A 19,358-nucleotide genomic window follows, 5' to 3' on the forward strand; every position below is an offset into this window, starting at 1 on the left:
TCAGTAATTGTAAAAGTACAAAGTGCTCCTATATGGTAAATGGAGTTGATAAAATGGACAGTGAGTGTAGTGAGGTGGTTTTAATGTTATGGCTGATCAGTGTATATTATGGCAGAAATTTTAATTATTTACAGTTGTTTTTCTGTGACTAAATAATTGAAAGATACTACAGTGGTACCTTGAAACTCGACGTCAGTTGGTTCTGGGAGTGGTGTCAAGTTTAAAAGATATTTTTTCCCATAAGGATGTATGGAAAACCTGTTAATGTGTTCCATAGTCCCATGGACTTGCACACATCTTAGGCTAATGTAAAATGATGGGGTTGTTTTTGACACTTATACACTGAAAATAACACAAATATAATATAAAAACACTGAAATACAATTTCAATTACAATTTCTCAGAACCCCGAGCTGTAACACAAGTTTAAAAGTGAAACAGTGAGGAAAATCCAGCTAAACACAGATACAGCTTTCAGAGCTTTCAGAGTGGATTTGATGTTTATTCCACACAAATGCAGATTCGTCTGACATTCGCACTTTGATGACGTATTACCGCACCGATCAAGCCGAGCGCTGAACAAAGCGACTGTTCATTTGTTCATTTGAAATTACATAAATACATTTAAAAAAACAAACTGAACACGTTGAGTTTAAGGGTACAAATTTCTTGACGAAGGGTGTGGAGTTTCTAAGATTCTGAGTGTAGAGGACGTTGAGTTACAAGGTACCACTGGTAGTAGTAATGAAAGTACAAAGGTGTTACTTAAAACAGAACCTTTACTAGTATGTTTTAATATTATTACAAAATCTACTGGGTCATAAAAAGGTTGTCCCAATTTCTTGTTGGTAATTATGATTATATAAACACAGAGAAGTCACCAGTTATAGTTAAAGTGAGTCGATGGAACAGTGGTGTTTCCGACAAGGTTGAAAAAAAACCCCACCAAAACCAGACAATCAGTAATCCAAAAACCACCTAAGAACAGGTCCATCATCACCAGTGCTGGGATCTTGAGCTCTAATCTCATCTCTGTTATCAGTGGCCTAGAGCAGAGGTCCCCAACCACCGGGCCGCGGACGACAGCTGAACAGGTTTTACACACAACTGCTGCAATAATGATCTCTGCTGGCTGAACGATGCCGCCTGCACAATGAAACGGAGGATGGTGAAGATTGGGACTCCCTGTGCGTGAACCGGATCTTCAAATGAACCCCCTTATACAGGTGAAAAGATGTGGTCGGTACTGCATACATGTCGGAGAGGGTGTGTGACGGTTGTGACCTTTCTCGGTCAACAGTGGAGGTCTGCACTAACTGGATATGACTAGATTGAAAGATAAATAGGGGAAATGCATAAACAGAAAAAAAACAGTTCTGCTATAAATGATGCACTGATGATCACTGTTTACAGTCAAGCAAGCTTTACATTGCTTAATAAACATAAACGGCTCTAAAACTTCAATTCAGGTTTGTCGACAATCACATAGGCACAGAAAACACATGGACCATGGGCTGCATTCTTGCACAACCCATTACTGTAAGCCCATGATATTGTAAAGCTCACTTGACTGTGTACAGTGCTACAGATGTTCCAGCAGCTTCTAATTCAGACTGTTATTTATTTATTTATTTTTTTAATTTTCTATCTCCCCCCCCCCAATTTTTTCCCCCTAATTTAGTTGTGTCCAATTATCCCGATTGCATCCTCTCTACTGATTCAACCCTTCCCCGCTGACTGAGCACGCCTCTCAACTGACATACTCCCCCTCCGACACGTACTGTCAGTACAGACTGCATTTTTCACCTGCACGAGTCGAGTTCATACACCGACGGGCAGTGTGTACGGAGTGTGTGCCACACCCCCATCAGCATTATTCCTCAGCCCTGTGCAGGCAGCCAGCAGGGGCCGCAGTTGCACCAGTTATGATGACCTATGATCCGACTTTTTACCCCTAACCGTATGAACAACAGCCAATCTTTGTTCATGCAGCCGCCCAGCCCAGTCGGAAGGCAGAGCTGAGATTCGATACGATGTATTCGAAACCCCAACTCTGGTGTGCTAGTGTATTTTACCGCTGTGCCACCTGAGCGGCTAGACCTGTTATTTGATTATTGTTTAGGCTTTCCAATTTTGACAAATAGACAATTTTTTTTTTTAGGGACAGTTGTAGCGTAGTGGGTAGAGCTTTAGGCTATCAACCGGAAGATTGGTGGTTCAAATCCAGGCTCTGCTATGCAGCCACTGTTGGGTCCAGGGGCGCCGTAAGATGGCTGACCCTGCGCTCTGACCCCAGCTCCCAAAACAAGCTGGGATATGCGAAGAAAGAATTTCATTGTACTGTACAACTGTATATGTATATATGACTATATACATGAAATAAAGTATATCTTCTTCTTCTTCATCTTCTAAATAACAGGTGCAAGCAAACAGATCACCGACATGGTGTTGTAAAAATGTTATAATTGCCATTTAAGTTGTTGTAGGTATATATATATTTTTTTTATTTTTTTTTTAAAGAAAATACATGTAAACATATTAAAGAGAACTAAAACTATTATTCACAGAGGAACAGTTTTTTTTGTTGTGACATGGGTCACTTTCAAATGTGTGTAATCGTATTACTTTAAATGTATTTAAATAAAACGTTTATAAATAAAAAACATATAACTGGAACGGATTTCTTTAGACAAACATGCTTCTGTATATAAGGGGTACAGTTTACAACTGTTTGGGGTCCCCATTATTTTTTTACAGTCATGCTTTACACACTTTGGCTACATTCATGACAGAACAGGTTACTACCGGTTACACAAGATTCATCAGTTCACATTTTTTATAATCAAACACAGTCACGGACAATTTAGTATCTCCAATTCACCTCACATGCACGTCTTTGGACTGTGGGAGGAAACTGGATCCCAAACCCACACAGACACTGGGAGAACATGCAAACTCCACACTAAAAGGACCCAGACCGCCTCACCTTGGAATTTAACCCAGGACCTTCTTGCAGTAAGGCGACAGTGCTACCCACTGGCCACCGTGCTGGCCGACTGACCCAGGGGTCTCCATTAACATCAATCACTAATTACAAAAAATGTAACTTCCATGATTATAGAAGAACCTTCAGGCATATTAGCAATGCTCGGCTGGATTAGGTTGATTTATGTTAGAGCTGCTTTGTTATCTTTGAATTAGTGTCAAAACATTGACAGTACATTCTTTGTCCATAAGATGGCACAAGTTCAACATATTCTTCTCTTTTCCTTTGAGCAGTTTGAATTATACTTAATACTTAGTCCTAAAGAACTAAATACAGTCAAGGCCAAAATTATGGACATCCCTGCCCGTTTTTTAGAAAATTTACTACTCAGGCACTCAGGTGGCGCTGAGGTAATTTCTCCAGGGCTTAAATCCCAGTGGTGCTGTTTGCTATGCTTGGGGTGCGGGGATAGGATGTGCTCTGTGATGGATTGACGTCCAGCCTAGGGTGTGTTACTGCATTGCACCTAGTGATTCTAAGGAAACCGACGAGGAAGACACAAATGAAAATGAGTGTACCACTTCTCCCAAAAAATTGTAGCAACACAAAAAAGCTGAGAACAAATGTATATACAGTGCCTTGCAAAAGTATTCAGCCCCCTTGAACTTTTCAACCTTTTGCCACATTTCAGGCTTCAAACATAACGATATGAAATTGTAATTTTTTGTGAAGAATCAACAACAAGTGGGACACAATCGTGAAGTGGAACGAAATTTATTGGATATTTTAAACTTTTTTTAGAAATAAAAAACTAAAAAGTGGGGCGTGCAATATTATTCAGCCCCTTTACTTTCAGTGCAGCAAACTCACTCCAGAAGTTCAGTGAGGATCTCTGAATGATCCAATGTTGACCTAAATGACTGATGGTGATAAATAGAATCCACCTGTGTGTAATCAAGTCTCCGTATAAATGCACCTGCTCTGTGACAGTCTCAGAGTTCTGTTTAAAGCGCAGAGAGCATCATGAAGACCAAGGAACACACCAGGCATGTCCGAGATACTGTTGTGGAGAAGTTTAAAGCCGGATTTGGATACAAAAAGATTTCCCAAGCTTTAAACATCTCAAGGAGCACTGTGCAAGCGATCATATTGAAATGGAAGGAGTATCAGACCACTGCAAATCTACCAAGACCCTGCCGTCCCTCTAAACTTTCAGCTCAAACAAGGAGAAGACTGATCAGAGATGCAGCCAAGAGGCCCATGATCACTCTGAATGAACTGCAGAGATCTACAGCTGAGGTGGGAGACTCTGTCCATAGGACACAATCAGTCGTACACTGCACAAATCTGGCCTTTATGGAAGAGTGGCAAGAAGAAAGCCATTTCTCAAAGATATCCATAAAAAGTCACCTGGGAGACACACCAAACATGTGGAAGAAGGTGCTCTGGTCAGATGAAAGCAAAATCGAACTTTTTGGCCACAATGCAAAACGTTATGTTTGGCGTAAAAGCAACACAGCTCATCACCCTGAACACACCATCCCCACTGTCAAACATGGTGGTGGCAGCATCATGGTTTGGGCCTGCTTTTCTTCAGCAGGGACAGGGAAGATGGTTAAAATTGATGGGAAGATGGATGGAGCCAAATACAGGACCATTCTGGAAGAAAACCTGTTGCAGTCTGCAAAAGACCTGAGACTGGGACGGAGATTTATCTTCCAACAAGACAATGATCCAAAACATAAAGCAAAATCTACAATGGAATGGTTCACAAATAAACGTATCCAGGTGTTAGAATGGCCAAGTCAAAGTCCAGACCTGAATCCCATCGAGAATCTGTGGAAAGAGCTGAAAACTGCTGTTCACAAACGCTCTCCATCCAACCTCACTGAGCTCGAGCTGTTTTGCAAGGAAGAATGGGCAAAAATTTCTGTCTCTCGATGTGCTAAACTGATAGAGACATACCCCAAGCGACTTGCAGCTGTAATCGCAGCAAAAGGTGGCGCTACAAAGTATTAACGCAAGGGGGCTGAATAATATTGCACGCCCCACTTTTCAGTTTTTTATTTCTAAAAAAAGTTCCACTTCACGATTGTGTCCCACTTGTTGTTGATTCTTCACAAAAAATTACAATTTCATATCGTTATGTTTGAAGCCTGAAATGTGGCAAAAGGTTGAAAAGTTCAAGGGGGCTGAATACTTTTGCAAGACACTGTAACTGGCACCCGCAGCTTAATATTTAATGGCACACCATTTAAAAGCAATACGTGAATTAGTTTCCTACACCTCACAACTAGAAGTTTGGACCACTAATCTTTTGCCAACTGCTACAGGACTCTCAGGACTCTCACCACAGGTACACTATATTGCCAAAAGTATTCACTCACCCATCCAAATCATTGAATTCAATCACTTCCATGGCCACAGGTGTATAAAACCAAGCACCTAGGCATTCAGACTGCTTCTACAAACATTAGTGAAAGAACGGGGCGCTCTCAGGAGCTCAGTGAATTCCAGTGTGGTACCGTGATAGGATGCCACCTGTGCAACAAGTCCAGTCGTGACATTTCCTCGCTACTAAATATTCCACAGTCGACTGTCAGTGGTATTATAACAAGGTGGAAGCGATCGCGAACGACAGCAACTCAGCCACGAAGTGATAGGCCACGTAAAATGACAGAGCGGGGTCAGCGGATGCTGAGGCGCATAGTGCACAGAGGTCACCAACTTTCTGCAGAGTCAATTGCTACAGACCTCCAAACCTCATGTGGCCTTCAGATTATCTCAAGAACAGTGTGTAGAGCTTCATGGAATGTGCTTACATGGCCGAGCAGCTGCAGCCAAGCCTTACATCACCAAGCGCCATGCAAAGCGCCGGATGCAGTGGTGTAAAGCACGCCACCACTGGACTCTAGAGCAGTGGAGACGAGTTCTCTGGAGTGATGAATCACGCTTCTCCGTCTGGCAATCCGATGGACGAGTCTGGGTTTGGAAGTTGCCGGGAGAACGGTACTCGTCTGACTGCATTGTGCCGAGTGTAAAGTTTGGTGGAGGGGGGATTATGGTGTGGGGTTGTTTTTCAGGAGTTGGGCTCGGCCCTTTAGTTCCAGTGAAAGGAACCCTTGATGCTTCAGCATACCAAGAGATTTTGGACAATCTCATGCTCCCAACTTCGTGGGAACAGTTTGGGGATGGCCCCTTCCTGTTCCAACATGACTGCTTAATCTGAACCTGAGGTGTAACCCTACATTCAGACCTGCATCAAAGCTACACGACAAAGCAACCGGCTGAAGTGGGCAGAGTCGGTGATTACCAATATGAATCAAGCATTGAGCAAAGCGGTATGTGCATTATCTCACTACACTCCATTTTTTGATTCCTTGATAAGATGCTTTTATTTTTATCACAAACAAATCTGATTTGTGGTCAAATCTGGGTGGGAAGAAATTTTATTTTTCAAATCATTTTCTCAATACGCTCTGTAGATACTAGTCAGTAAAGTACGTTGTACTGCCATGGCATTTGATTATTTATTTTTTTATTTTTTGCTTGGCGACAGTTTGTGGTGCTTCTGGTGTGCTTCTAACATGGACAACACACACTAACACACCACCACCATGTCAGTGTCACTGCACTGCTGAGAATGATCTACGACCCAAATAATATCTGCTCTGTAGTGGTCCTGGCCATTGAAGAACAGCATGAAAGGGGACTAACAAAGCATGTAGAGTAACAGATGGACTACAGCCAGTAATTGTAGAACTACAAAGTGCTTCTATATGGTAAGCTGAGCTGATAACATGGACAGTGAGTGTAGAAACAAGGAGGTGGTTTTAATGTTATGGGTGATTGGTGTACATGGCTTTTCAGTTTCAGGTGCTGAACTGTCATTCTAATAAGATTAATTAATACAATTATCATTATTGAAGTATGAATATAAAGACATATGAGACTGAGGAGTTGCTTTCGGAAGACTGAGTATGAAAATAAACAAATGTCTGTGGGTTAGCAGGGTATTTCAAGGATGTGGTAAAGAACTAATGAGGAACTGAAGATTTACATCTAATATACTGATGCATCTCTGATTTATTCTTGGTGTTTAGTTTTACTTACTTCGAAGCATTTTTAATTGAATTGCATACAATAGCACACAAATTGCCAGCTTTCTGAACTCCTTAGTTATTGCATAATTCCCACACTGAATCTCAGAGCAATAAAAACTACCATGATACATCAAGTGCACTTGAGTTTAAATTTTTAAGGAAGTAAAGGACATGATGTAAAGTTAGGACATGTTGTAAAAGACAATTTAAAAATTAATCTGTGAATTTGTTAATTCTCTTAAACCTTCATTTAAAAGAGAAATCTTCTTCTGGTATCACTACCTTGCTGTGGTGTAGAAGTACCTGTAAACCTGAGAGTGACACTGTCTGGAGCTGTGCTCCTGGTAGGGTCACAATAGATAGTATGGTAAAGAAAGAGGCTTCAGACAAATAGTGATCACAACCCCACCCAAGCAAAACTAGAACTGTGGGTTATAGTGCAGTTCTTAAACATTTAAGGTGTGAGTTTTTCAAGGCGAGGCACTGTGAGATACTGAGTGGGCATTGAGATGTGTATAGCTGTTTAGCTATAAAACATTTTGTACAGAGAACCCCACAACAAAAAGTAAGAGTGGCTGCTGCTTCATCACAAAGATAAATCTCCATCTATCTAGCCATCCCTTCTTCACATATGATAATGGCCAGTATCTTCACATCTAGAAAAGTGGAATCTATAAGTGGACCTGCTGAAAATTAAAAAATAAAACCTCCAAATCCTCAAAAAACAACAGAACAACTGTAGCATTTATGATTTATGATTACAAAACAAATTTTATGATTGCAATACAGAAGATTGCTCCCAGTTAGTGCAGCAAGATCCCACAAGTGCTACGATTATGATCTCCCCAAGTTCTAATTTCAGCTCTAATACCGGTCAGCTGAGTGTCCTCTAGCAGGCACCAAGTCTGCTGGAAGGGGGAAAAACAGACTAAAAAGTGGGGTGGGGTCTTTGACACAGTGTAAGGACCCTGGTAAGTACCCTGAGGCACCTGTACAGAAGTGGAGAATCAATGTGCGACTCTCCATGCGCAAGACTGGCCTCACGCAAGAATCCACCAAAGTATAGGTAAGTGAGAAGGGGTCAGTGGACTGTGCATGCGTTAAAGGAAGCATGTGTCAGGTAAATATATCCTCCTCGGATGCGATTGGGTTCCCCAGAAGCTGAAGACTAATTTGATAAGTTTTGGGAGAAAATCTATTTAAATCCACTGGAGAAAACCACTATCAATTTGACTTGGGGTGGAAAAGGTTCTATGCCAAAATTAATTAAAATAGAAACTTGTTAGACAACAAGGACCGCATTTTATCAGGTGAGAAGCAAATACTTAATTTTATACTAAAAATACACCAATCAGCCATAACATTAGAACCACCTCCTTGTTTCTTCACTCACAGTCCATTTTATTAGCTCCACTTACCATATAGAAGCACTTTGTGGTTCTACAATTACTAACTGTAGTCAATCTGTTTCTCTGCATGCTTTGTTAGCCCTTTCATGCTGTTCTTCAATGGTCAGGACTCTCCCAGGACCACTACAGAGCAGGTATTATTTAGGTGGTGGATCATTCTCAGCAGTGCAGTAACACTGACATGGTGGTGGTGTGTTAGTGTGTGTTGTGCTGGTATGAGTGGATAAGACACAGCAGCGTTAATGGAGTTTTGAAACACCTCACTGTCACTGTTGGACTGAGAATAGTCCACCAACCAAAAATATATCTAGCCAACAGCGCCTTGTAGGCAGCGTCCTGTGACCACTGATGAAGGTCTAGAAAATGACCAACTCAAACAGCAGAAATAGATGAGCGATCGTCTCTGACTTTAAATCTACAAGGTGGACCAACTAGGTAGGAGTGTCTAACAGAGTGGACAGTGAGTGGACACGGTATTTAAAAACTCCAGCAGCGCTGCTGTGTCTGATCCACTCATACCAGCACAACACACACTAACACACCACCACCATGTCAGTGTCACTGCAGTGCTGAGAATGATCCACCACCTAAATAATACCTGCTCTGTGGGGGACCTGACCATTGATAGATGATGATAGCTGGGATTTATTGCCACGTCAGCATGATTACAGCTACATACGTGGCATGTCAAGTTTCTGTTTCATATAAAGTTGATAAAGTTTTTAGAGGGCGGGGTGTGGCTTAGTACTCCCATCATTTACCTGACCATTGAAGAACAGGGTGAAAGCAGGCTAAAAAGGTATGTTGAGAAATAGATGGACTACAGTCAGTAATTGTAGAACTACAAAGTGCTTCTATATGGTAAGTGGAGCTGATAAAATGGACAGTGTGTGTAGAAACAAGGAGGTGGTTTTAATGTTTGGCTGATCGGTGTATATCAGCTGTTAAACATCTTAACATTTATCAACTGAAAAGTCAAATGTCAGTAAACAAACAAATCTGAGTTTAAAAACTATTTATAGTTGTACTAAATGGTCAAAAATCCAACCAGAGTAGTGCCTGAAGCTTGTTGTTATCTATCAAAAGCAGCTAATAATAGTGACAAGAATTAAGGGACATATAACCATCAATTCATTGTGCTGTATGTACATTTTTGATACAGCAGTAATATTTTTAAAAAACCCAAATAGAAGCCAATAAAAGAAGTTAAATTTTTGAAAGTCATTATGGACAAAATAGTTACAAAGTGTGTTTACTTAGTAATTTAGTCACAGAAAAAGTACAGTTGCAGACATAACTCCATCCCAAAAACAGCCATACATGTAGGGCTGCAACTATCGATTATTTTTGTAATCGAGTATTCTATTGATTATTCCAACGATTAATCGAGTAATCGGATAAGAAATACTTTGCTTTAATAAAGAGCAAAAATAAATACATATAAGATTAAATATGACAATTATCTTAAAACAAACTGTATATTTTTATTACTTGCATACAGGACAGTTTAAAGACAAACCGTTTATATATATATATGTGTGTGTGTGTGTTATATATATATATATATATATAATCAATAATACATAAACATCGCCTTTAATTTGTGCAACTTTCAAAACTAAAAGTTTTAGCTACAGCTCACACAGAACATAAGGCTTTAATATTCTGACGTGTGTACGTGTGTTTGCCTGAGCCCTCAAAAAAGCATGTGGTGGTTGCGATAAAGAAAAGTATCAACACGACTCTCTAATGGTCTGGATGTTGTTCTAAATTTTAGTTTATTTTTTCCCAGTTTAAAATGATCTCAAACTTTCAGTCGTTTTCTTTGTTCCTCTGTTTGCCTCGCTATGTTCTCTCTGTCTCTCCATTCTGCAGTCCGCGCTATCAAATCTCGGCTGCGTTTTAAATCGCTGCTTTCATACTAAACAGTACGCAGACGGAAAGTACCTGGAATAAGTCCTGTTAAGTACTGTTTAAGTGTGAGATTTGGGACGCAGCCCTTGGGCTTTCTCACGTCACCTGCACACAGCGTGAACGCGATGTGAAAGGCCGTGCGGAACACCGTGAGCTGTGTATCCGTGTATGGAATAAACGATTCCTCGATGCGAAAATTTTGAATCGATCATTTTTAGTAATCGAATTACTCGAGTTACTCGAGGAATCGTTTTAGCCCTACATACATGTTTGTTTGTTTGTTTGTTTATTAGGATTTTAACGTCATGTATTACCCTTTGGTTACATTCATGACAGAAATGGTAGATTCATCAGTTCTCAAGGTTATACTGAACACAGTCTTGGACAATTCAGTGTCTCCAATTTACCTCACGTGCATGTCTTTGGACTGTGGGAGGAAACCCAGGCACCCGGAGGAAACCCACGCAGACACGGGGAGAACATGCAAACTCCACACAGAAAGGACCTGGACCGCCCCACCTGGGGATCGAACCCAGGACCTTCTTGCTGTGAGGTGACAGTGCTAACCACCTAGCCACCGTGCCACCCCAGCCATACATGCCCAATCGTATGTAAATCTCTGACTTCAACTCCTCATGTTTTGGATTGTTATTTACACACTCTATACAAAATAATCAGTGTACTGGCATACAATTAATTAATTAATCCAACTTTAAGTGAAAAATTAGTGCTCGATTTACTTCTAGAAGACTGCACATATGTAAATAACCAGATGTTTGTGGGTTTCAAGGATGTGGTAAAGTACTAATGAGGAACTGAAGTCGTACAGAAACCTAAAGATAACCATCTAGAAAAACACTAGAAACTGCAGATGTCACTAACTATCATGTTTATGATATAGGAAAGGTTTGCTGTAGCAATTTGGTCATTAAGAGAATATAAAGCTTTAAATCTTTTTATTATAAGAACTTAAGCTAATGGATTAAGTAATGAAATGTAATGAGAAGTATAGAGGCAGTAATAAAGAAGTAATGAACAGTGGGATGCATTCAATCCAGATCTTTGCCCAGGTTTAATGTCTTTTAAAGTCTTTTTTTTTCTTTTTTTACCTGAACCCAGTGTCTGCAGTTTTTCTTTGAGAGTTTGTCATGGTGCAAGGATACCAAATCACTTAAACCAGACTCAATTAAATAACACAGAGTTAAATAAAAACGCCAGAGACAGGATTCGAATAAAAGAGAAAAAAAGCTCTTACCTTATTGCAGGTGTGAACACAACCTGGGTATAATCCACAACGAATGCAAAGTACAGCTCAAGATACAGTGCATCTGGAAAGTATTTACAGCGCTTCACTTTTTCCACATTTTGTTATGTTTCCACTGATCATCCTTCAGATGTTTCTACAACTTGATTGCAGTCCACCTGTGGTAAATTCAGTTGATTGGAAAGGCACACACCTGTTTATGTAAGGTTCCATAGTAGACAGTGTATGTCAGAGCACAAACCAAGCCATGAAGTCCAAGGAATTGTCTGTAGACCTCAGAGACAGGATTGTATCGAGGCACAGATCTGGGGAAGGGTACAGAAACATTTCTGCAGCATTGAAGGTCCCACTGAGCACAGTGGCCTCCATTATCCGTAAATGGAAGACGTTTGGAACCACCAGGACTCTTCCTAGAGCTGGCCGCCCGGCCAATCTGAGCGATCGGGGCAGAAGGGCCTTAGTCAGGGAAGTGACCAAGAACCCGATGGTCACTCTGACAGAGCTCCAGCATTGCTCTGTGGAGAGAGGAGAACCTTCCAGAAGGACAAACATTTCTGCAGCACTCCACCAATCAGGCCTGTATGGTAGAGTGGCCAGACACACAGAAGCCACTCCTTAGTAAAAGGCACATGACAGCCCGTCTGGAGTTTGCCAAAAGGCACCTGAAGGACTCTCAGACCATGAGAAACAAGGTTCTCTGGTCTGATGAAACAAACATCGAACTTTTTGGCCTAAATGCCAAACGTCACGTCTGGAGGAAACCAGGCACCGCTCATCACCTAGCCAATACCATACCTACAGTGAAGCATGTGGTGGCATCATGCAGAGGGGATGTGTGGGAATTTTCGACAGCAGGAACTGGGAGACTAGTCAGGGTCGAGGGAAAGATGACTGCAGCAATGTACAGAGACATCCTTGATGATAACCTGCTCCAGAGCGCTCTGGACCTCAGATCTTCCAACAGGACAACGACCCTAAGCACACAGCCAAGATAACAAAGAAGGGGCCAACCTGATGGAGCTTGAGAGGTTCTGCAAAAAAGAATGCCAGAAACTGCCCAAAAATAGGTGTGCCAAGCTTGTAGCATCAAACTCAAAAAGACTTGAGGCTAGAATTGCTGTGAATACTTATGTACCTGTTAAATTTTTGTGTTTTATTTTTAATAACTTTGCAAAAAACCCCACCTTTCTTTTATGTAACCATTTTTAATTAAGACACCATTAAATCCAGGTGATGATTTTCATTCCCTATGATTTCCGCCCTGTTTAATAATCAATGTGGACACGATTAGATACAAATGCTTCCTGCACTGTACTGCCCCTTTCATTTTACTCTGCTGTTTTTCATCTTTTAGACACAATTATCTCTAAACAGCTGACGTCAAATTTAAAGAAAAGTTTAATTTCCTCAGCTGGTCATCCTGTCCTGGCAGGAGAAACCCTCAACTTGGCCTTGATGCTTCGGTTCTATCTGTATCAGCTCCAAAAATGCTAGGGAGGTTTTAGGCTTGTTATTTTCACGAATCAGGGCCTCTTTTAACTTTGTTCAACAGAGGGTTTTTGTCGTCTCTGAAACTGCAAGTTTTATTCAATTTCTCTTCCCTAATCATCACAGACCAAGCAACTTTATTAAATTTCTTCTCTAATTATTCCAAGGATTGTTGCGTCTGGCAAAAAACAAACACAGCATTCCAGTCAAACACATGGGTGAAAGTGAGAAGGTGTGTAAATTGATAATGTAACTTTTTATTAGAAAGTCCTTGTTTATTTATTTATTAGGATTTTAACGTCATGTTCTCCACATGGGCGGCACGGTGGCTCGGTGGGTAGCACTGTCGCCTCACAGCAAGAAGGAGCAGGGTTCGATCCCCAGGCAGGGGTCCTTCTGTGTGGAGTTTGCATGTTCTCCCCGTGTCTGTGTGGGTTTCCTCCGGGAGCTCCGGTTTCCTCCCACAGTACAAAAACATGCAGTCAGGCATGGGTGAATGGGTGTGCGTATGTGTGTGTGTATGTGTGTCTGCCCTGCGATGGACTGGCGCCCTGTCCAGATTGTTACTGTGTGCTTTGCACCCATTGAAAAGCTGGGATAGGATCCAGCACCCCCCCTCGTGACCCTAATTGGATAAGCGGTTAAAAAAGTGGGTGAGTGTTTTACACACTTCGGTTACATTCATGACAGGAACGGTAGTTACTCATTACACAAGATTCATCAGTTCACAAGTTGTCAAACACAGTCATGGACAATTTAGTATCTCCAATTCACCTCACTTGCATGTCTTTGGACTGTGGGAAAAAACTGGAGCTCCCGGAGGAAACATACACAGATATTGGGAGAACTTGCAAACTCCACACTAAAAGGACCCAGACCGCCCCACCTGGGGATCGCACCCAGGACCTTATTGCTGTGAGACGACAGTGCCACCCACTTAGCCACCGTGCCTCCCTATTGAAAGTTCTTGAGATGAACAAATGGTCAATAGCTCATTTTCCTGAAACCAAGATGTAATCATTTTATGCAGCAGGATAGTGATTCAAAATACAAAAGCAAGTTCACATCTATCTAAACAGGATAACATGAACAGACATGACTTAGTTACTGTCCTACTGTCCTGTGGAATCACCTAAAATAAAACATTACGCTTAAAATCTCAGCGGTGTGTTCGATTTAAAACAGTTCTGCAAAACATAACAGTAAAAATAAAAGTGTTTAGCCACGATTATTGCTGCTAATTATTATGTGCAATATAGTATAGTGTATATATTATGGAAATGTTCAAAACAGTATATGGCAAAAAGTATGTAAACACGGCTCAGTGTTATGTTCAGATGCTTTAGCCACACCCATTGTTAACACGTGTATAGAACCAATTATATTTAATAATTTATATATTTCTGATCTTCCAAATTAGCTTCACTGTGCCCCTGTGCACAAAGCTAGTGGCGTGCACAGTGCCCTGTCCTCACCCACATTGTATACCCATAGGATGACATTAAACATTTATATTGTTCAACATTTCGACAGGCACAGTTACAAATATTGGGGAATGCCTTTCCATAAGAGTGGAAAGTCACAAAGGGCAAGACCCATATTTATGCCAATGTTTTTATTATAAAAAGTCAGAAGTTTGGGTGTTACACCCATCAGGCATAATATTATGACCACCTTCCTACCTGACTGGTCTGCGTCTATGTAGCCCCATACGCAACAGACTGTGATGCACTGTGTATTCTGACACCTTTCTATCAGAACCAGCATTAACTTCTTCAGCAGTTTGAGCTACAGTAGCTCGTCTGTTAAATCGGACCATGCGGGCCAGCCTTCACTCCCCACGTGCATCAATGAGCCATGACCCTGTCGCCGGTTTACCACTTTTCCTTCCATAGACCACTTTTGATAGATACTGACTAGGGCTGCACGTTATTTTGTTTCAGCATCGTCATCGCGATGTGTGCATGCGCAATAGTCACATCGCAGGACGTGCGATGTTACTTAATTCAAATTAAATCAAATACGTCACGCTACAACTTTTTTTGCTGCTTTACACAAAACGAAAATTCACACCGTCCTCATTTTCCATGACGTATCTACCAGTGTGTTCAAAATCCTAGTGAGCTGCCTTGCTGTACTACCTACACAGGCAGCTGCCTCAGTAGAGAGGATTCTAATAAGTCATTAACTTTTATAAGGAAGGTTATTGGAACGCGCTACTTAGCTACTTAGGTTTCGCGTTTAGCGTCTTGCCATTAAAACCAACGGAATGAGGTGGGACAGCGCTAACATGTCAACATAACATGTCTGTACAGAAAACGGTTACATTTGATGACAAGCCCAAACTTGCAAATAAAAACACTCGCTAAAAATCAATAATTATTTATTTACGTTTGAAAATAACTTTGTCCGCACCGCCAGCCATGTTTATTTTTCTGTGAGAGAAGAGATGCCGCAATGAATTCTGGGATTGCCTTCATCACTAAGGACGCGTCCGATTCTCACTTGTTCTGCCTCAGTAGTGTGCTTAGTAACTAAGGCATCTCGGATTTGGAACAGGTGTATAGCTGCTCTTTTGTTTGTATAGTTTTTTTTTAATAATGTTTACTACTTGAAGAGGTTTTGATTGTGAAACAAAATATTAAATGACCCATTTTGTCAATCCTGTTAATTCCCTCATGTGATATTGAAGCTTTCTTAGTTTAATGCTCAGTTTCAACCGAGTACAAAGATGTAGCTTGTCATAATCTTTTGTATCCCTTGTAGGCACCACCCTTTTTCACAGATGAGCCCCTTATTTAGAGAAAGATACATGCATTATTAATATTATTAATATTTTTTTAAATATCGCAATATATATCGCAGGAAAAAATATCGTGCAGCCCTAATACTGACCACTGCAGACCGGGAACATCCTACAAGAGCTGCAGTTTTGGAGATGCTCTGACCCAGTCATCTAGCCATCCCGATTTGACCCTCGCTCAAATCCTTATGCTTGCCCATTTTTCCTGCTTCTAACACATCAACTTTGAGGATAAAATGTTCACTTGCTGCCTAATATATCCCACCCACTAACAGGTGCCTTGATGAAAAGATAATCAGTGTTATTCACTTCACCTGTCAGTGGTTATAATGTTATGCCTGGTTGGAGTATATATTTATGCAAGTTTGTGACCTTTTGCAACCCATAGAGGAAGCCACACAGGCACCAATGAGTGTGCAAATGTCTAGGAAGTGCAATTCAGTTCTGCTTGTGTAAAAGTAATAAAAAAACAGGAAGTGGACGTACTCTCCAGTTTGAGTGAAAAGCAACACCAGTGTTAGATTTCAACAGCAACAGCTTTAATGTACAGCATCAGCAGAAAGAGTGTCCTCATATCAATCAGTTTGAGCAACACCTCTGCGATGTGTTAATGTAAAACTGGTCACACTTCTTTTACCAATCTGCTAACTTACCAAAAGTTGCGATCAAATCATCAGATCATTTCAACACTTGAGCAATAAAGTAAGAACATTGGGGTTCCCCCAATTTTTGTGGCATTTATGCACAATCTGACTCACGCTGATCGGCAGTAACACTGAAGAGAGATGCAGAGAATGTCTAATAATAACCATCTACGCCTCTATGCTGCCTTCAAGTCATTAGTGGCAGAGCACCATGGACGGTTGGGCTGTCACAAAAGCCGCTCCTAAAGGATTGGCTTACACAAAACACACAGAAATTCCTTCAGAACCTTTTCCCCCCACTACAACAGCAGGATGAATCACGTCATAAAGCTGGGATTAGTGAGGTGGGGGTTCTAAAATCTAGCCACTTCTTATTTATCCCAAGTTTGTATCTTTTCAGCCATAGCATTGTTGACTAAGCACCCGTAGAAACCTTATGTTTAGACATGTTTTGATGCTGAGAATTTCCCTGGAAACACTATTTGACTTATGACACATTAACTTTTACTCTGACACCATTATTGTCACAATGCTGAAACCCTGCAGTGCAAACACATTTATAATAGGTGAAAAAGCTGTTTTTTTTTTCACCTTGAATCATTCTCGGATGAGCAGATCAAATCTAGCTGAGTGCTGTCTGATCATGTGCTTTAATAAAAATGGTAAGACTCAATGAAATCTGACCTTTTGAATAAAAGAATTGACCGTCACATGCAACGTTTAAATTTCCACTCAAACGCTCACACAAAAGAAAATGCACAATACAATGCATTTACTGTATATTGATCAGCCATAACATTAAAACCACTTCCTTGATTCTACACTCACTGTACATTTTATCATCTCCACTTGGATAGAAGCACCATATAGAAGCACTTTGTAGTTCTACAATTACTGACTGTAGTCCATCTGTTACTCTGCATGCTTTGTTAGCCACCTTTAACCCTGTTCTTCAATGGTCAGGACCCCCACAGAACCACTACAGAGCAGGTATTATTTGGGTGGTGGATCATTCTCAGCACTGCAGTGACACTGACATGGTGGTGGTGTGTTAGTGTGTGTTGTGCTGGTATGAGTGGATAAGACACAGAACTGCTGATGGAGTTTTTAATCACCTCACTGTCACTGCTGGACTGAGAATAGTCCACCAACCAAAAATAGCCAGCCAACAGCGCCCCGTGGGCAGCGTCCTGTGACCACTGATGAAGGTCTAGAAGATGACCAACTCAAACAGCAGCAATAGATGAGCGATCGTCTCTGACTTTACATCTACAAGGTGGACCAACTAGGTAGGAGTTTCTAATAGAATGGACAGTGAGTGGACACGGTATTTAAAAACTCCAGCAGCGCTGCTGTGTCTGATCCGCTCATACCAGCACAACACACACTAACACACCACCACCATGTCAGTGTCACTGCAGTGCTGAGAATCATCCACCACCTAAATAATACCTGCTCTGTGGTGGTTCTGTGGGGGTCCTGACCATTGAAGAACAGCATGAAAGGGACCTAACAAAGCATGCAGAGAAACAGATGGACTACAGTCAGTAATTGTAGAACTACAAAGTGCTTCTATATGGTAAGTGGAGCTGATAAAATGGACAGTGAGTGTAGAAATAAGAAGGTGGTTTTAATGTTATGGCTGATTTCCAGCCTAGAGGAGATTCTTATTGTCCAAAAAAGTTGTAAGACTAAACTTGTTTGTAACTTTCTAAATTTCCTAGCAGAATGTTTAGTAGTATGGTAATTCCTACACCGATACAACACTGTTTAGTTTTCATTATTTAAAATAATGGCCTGTACTGTGATTTAGTAAAGCATTTGAGCCTTAAGATCTCTGCCAAACAGACATATTTCAACAGCATTTGTCTAAGCTTTCTGAAATTGTGGTGTAGTGTTCTGTAGTGAGACTGCTTGACTTTGTGCATATACAGAACTTGTTAAATAAATAGAGTCTGGTAAATTAGTCTAACTTACTTAAGTTGATAAGTACAGCATGTTGGATACATTTTTGGATAATGATTTGTTCACTTCAGTGTAGCAAATACACATTCAGTACAAAACATTAAATAAAAAGGAACCAATTTATCACAGCACTGTAGTGTTTTAAAAATAAAAAAAAATCTGTCTGACTTATTTTAATCAAATCTATCATGCTTGTTTCCTTCCCACAGTTCCCCTGCACCTCCCAGGGTGCACTATTTGAACACCACTTTTACACCCAGAGGCAATTTAAACCAGTCGGTGCACCTTCTACATGTTTCCAGAGTTGGAAGAGCACTTGAGTCCGCAGATGAAACCCACCAGGACAATAGGAGAAAATGGTAAACTTAACCGACAGTAATTGCTTGCCAGTCAAGTCACGAGTCTTTAAACTAGAGTGAGAGTCAAGTTACGAGTCTTTAAACTAGAGTCCGAGTCAAGTTACAAGTCTTTAGGCTAGAGTCCCAGTCAAGTCACGAGTCTTTAAACTAGAGTCCGAGTCAAGTTACGAGTCTTTAGGCTAGAGTCCGAGTCAAGTTACGAGTCTTTAGGCTAGGGTCTGAGTCAAGTTACGAGTCTTTAGGCTAGAGTCTGAGTCAAGTTACGAGTCTTTAAACTAGAGTCCAAGTCAAGTTACGAGTCTTTAAACTAGAGTCCGAGTCAAGTTACAAGTCTTTAGGCTAGAGTCTGAGTCAAGTTACGAGTCTTTAAACTAGAGTCCGAGTCAAGTTACGAGTCTTTAGGCTAGAGTCCGAGTCAAGTCA

The sequence above is a fragment of the Trichomycterus rosablanca genome, chromosome 14 (assembly GCF_030014385.1).
Source record: "Trichomycterus rosablanca isolate fTriRos1 chromosome 14, fTriRos1.hap1, whole genome shotgun sequence".
NCBI lineage: Eukaryota > Metazoa > Chordata > Actinopteri > Siluriformes > Trichomycteridae > Trichomycterus > Trichomycterus rosablanca.